This window comes from Octopus bimaculoides, chromosome 16, assembly GCF_001194135.2.
Source record: "Octopus bimaculoides isolate UCB-OBI-ISO-001 chromosome 16, ASM119413v2, whole genome shotgun sequence".
NCBI lineage: Eukaryota > Metazoa > Mollusca > Cephalopoda > Octopoda > Octopodidae > Octopus > Octopus bimaculoides.
In genome coordinates this window covers 15,395,719-15,399,197 of record NC_068996.1, presented here as the reverse complement: position 1 = coordinate 15,399,197, position 3,479 = coordinate 15,395,719, and the positions used below count along the sequence as shown (strand labels likewise).

The following is a 3,479-nucleotide window of genomic DNA, read 5'->3' as shown; positions in this document are numbered from 1 at the left end:
AATAAGATCGATGGGAAAGAACAACTGGAGGGGAGAGTGATGCAAATACACAAATGAAGAAGAAGGAGGAGGAGGAGGAGAAGAAGAAGAAGAAGAAGAAGTAGAAGAAGAAGAAGAAGAAGAAGAAGAAGAAGAAGAAGAAGAAGAAGAAGAAGAAAGAAAGAAAGAAAGAAAGAAAGAAAGAAAGAAAGAAAGGGGAGGGGATGAGAAGTGGAAGGAGGAGTAGGAGAAGTATTGGGCTTCTGACGATGACTGTACAGACAAGGGGGTAGAAAAAGAGGAAGAGAAAAGGAAAAGGACACAGAAGGATATAGAAAGCAAATAAGAAAAGAAAAGAATCCATATTGATAGGTGACGACGAGAAATTTCCATGTAACTACAAGATGCAGTAGAAAACATTAACGATAACTTATTAATGTTTCTGGTTTCAAGTATCAGCAAAGGAGACGCAGAAATAAGAAGAAACGGCAGACATATTGTCTTGTAATGACAAGTAGGGTTGATTTCTTTCTTCTTTTGCTTTTTTGATTTCCAGTTATAAATATTGGAGCCTTTATTCTTGTTATTGTTGCTACTTCTGCTGTTGTTATTGCTGCTGCTGCTGCTGTTGTTGTTGTTGTTGTTGTTGTTGTTGTTGTTGTTGTTGTTGTTGTTGTTGTTGTTGTTGTTACCATTGTTGAAATTTGTGGTCCCTTTCGCATACATACAAGACGGTGGTCAACAGATTTGACAATGACAGTTATAAAGTGTCACTTTGTCGTCCAGGCACAATTTTATAGACAGTCTGAATAGGAAGAGGGCTTCTGAGAGCATCAAAATTATGTGGAAATTAATATTTTTCCCATCAATACTTAAGTGATTATATGAGAAATTCTTCATATTTATTTGAATTTATCGTAAATGTAAGCAATCGGCAACGTCATCTTGTCTATTTATCTATAAACTATGTCTAATGAATAAAAAGTCAAATCTCTCTAATAATCCCTGTGAACATCTCTTTCACCCCTTTAAATCTTTCTTCTCTCTCTCTCTCCCTCTTTCTCCCTCCTCTCTTTCTCTAACATACACACAGTGTTCCTCCACTCGCACACACATACATTCATCCAGATACACAAATGCGCAAGAACACACGCACATACCGTATGAGCAGTATGACAGAATGGCTAAGAAGTTCTCTTCGCAACCTTAATGTACCTGGTTCAATCCCACTTGATTATTCTTTATTGCTTCGAGACGACCCCATACAGAGTAGAGAAACTGTACGAACCTCGTTGGTTTAATTGTACCTGTAATTCAAAAGTTTCGGCCTTGTCGCACACTGTGTTACACAAACTCTGTCTCAGAACAACGTAGTATACACGTCTGTTAAATGCTCATCGACTTACACGTCAATTCAGGTAATAATCTGTTCATTATGTTAGAGGCACTGTTATATTTATATCTATATCTATATATTTATACTTACATACATACATACATACATACATACATACAAACATACATACATGTGTCTGTGTATGTGTGTGCACATATTTATATGCTTATTTATATATGTGCAGGGCGATTCAGCGCACCGATTCTGCAACAACGAAAGATAACGAAACAGCGATGAACAAATTGAATAAACATATCTGCTATCACTTCTCTTATTTGGTTTATATATATACATATATACACACAGTGACAGACTGGCAGGCAGAAAGACAAAGAAAGAGGCTACCGAGAGAGACTATACTAGAGATGTAGTTTGTCTAGTGAAACTTATCAGCTGCACAGTACCATTTATTATTATTATTATTATTATTATTATTATTATTATTATTATTATTATTATTATTATTATTATTATTATTATTATTATTATTATTATTATTATTATTATTATTATTATTATTATTATTATTATTATTATTATTATTATTATAGACGTCGTACAGTATACAATATCGTGAGGTTGTTGATTGAAGATATTGTATCTACCGGGGGTTTGTACTGTTTGTCAAGTCACAACAAGGACCTCAGAGAGACTGTACTTTACACAATTTCAGTTTTGGTGTTTGTGGGGACATTTTGAGCGGACACTCACAAATGTGCCCTCTACACAGTTGGAGCCTCATAACTTTCAGAAGTTTCAGCTGATATACCCTCCAGCCTTCATCAGGTGTCTTGAGGAAATTTTGAACCTGGGTTCTCATTCCTAAGGTTTTTTTAATGTTGTTATTATTATTATTATTAAGGTCACTGCCTGGACTCGAACTCGGAATCTTGGGGTTAGTAGCCCGCGCGCTTAACCACTACGCCATATGCCCACGGGCATACTGGTAGTGGTGGTGGTGGTGGGTTTGTTTGTGGCAGTAGTCATTAGTGAAGGTCTAATTGCTCCAGCTTATTTCAATGAATAGGAGTATTCTTCAGAATAATAGTTAAACAGAAAGTAATTAAAGATAAAAGAAGGCATAAAAGTTTTTTAAAAGAAACATAAATAAGAAACTAATGAAGCCCTTTAAATTGAAGGACACAAGTTTGGCTGGAGCAAATCGTATTTAAAACATGAAGTACCCCCATTAAGAAAGGCATCTGCAATACTAAGCCCTCAACAAGATTCTAAGCCATATATAAGACTTTAAACTACCCACAAACCTCTGAGCCAGTGGTTCTCAGTTGGGGTCCAAATAGTCTCTGAGCATCCATATCAGATTTTGGGAGGTTCACGCAACAATATAGTAAATTGGGAGTGCACAATAGCATTTTTAAATGTCCCCGAAAAAAAATTTGCTTTATATGTACGTATTAGTATGTATGGCAAGAAATAGCTAGGTTTCTTTTTCAAATATTTTAACATAGTTCAACGTACACAAGTTAAAGAGTGATAAACAAAATAGGAATTCTGAAAGAATTATCTATAAAACTAGTTTTTAAACATTGAATGGCTAATGGGATGGTCCACCAGAATAAAACAGTAATCAATGGGGTCAAAAGATAAAAAGAAAATAGTTGAGAATTCGGGCTCTAAGCTATATACAAATCTTTAAAGCATCTGGTCATATGTCATGCACGTTAACTCACACTATATAAACGTGCATGCGCGCATATGTGTGTGGGGAAGGGGGTAAATTAAGAACCTAGATGATGCGAACGCTCATTTTCTTGTGAAATTATTTATGCGTTACAAACTCTTTTCAGTGGGGTTCTAACACACTGAAAGAAGATAAATAATTATTTATCATGCGGAATCATTATCAACGATATGTTTCAAAATGAAGTGAGCAATAAATAATGGTTTGTTATAAATTTGGGTTTAATATTCCTTGAATGAAAAACAGGTGGAAACCTGCCCATGCTAAAGAAAATGCGTAGTTTGTCCCGCAAGCAACTATTCCTTTTTATTCTTCCATCTGAGGAAGTTTTACTTAAAATACGGGGGTGGTCCAAAAGTAGGTTTACAGTTATTCAACTGTCTCTTTCGCATTCATATTCTC

The 3,479-nt window shown here is 35.2% G+C and overlaps 1 long non-coding RNA gene across 2 annotated transcripts in view; it reads left to right on the top strand.

Moving 5' to 3' along the window:
- LOC128249584 (uncharacterized) overlaps nucleotides 1-3,479 on the top strand; it is a 32,049-nt gene that overhangs the window by 681 nt on the left and 27,889 nt on the right. The window contains exon 1 of one of the 2 annotated variants that reach the window (XR_008265684.1): nucleotides 196-493. The exons of the other annotated variant lie outside the window; for it this stretch is intronic. This is a non-coding gene — a long non-coding RNA (uncharacterized LOC128249584). Of the gene's footprint in view, nucleotides 1-195; nucleotides 494-3,479 lie in introns of those variants that run through there. 2 annotated transcript variants of the gene reach the window in all.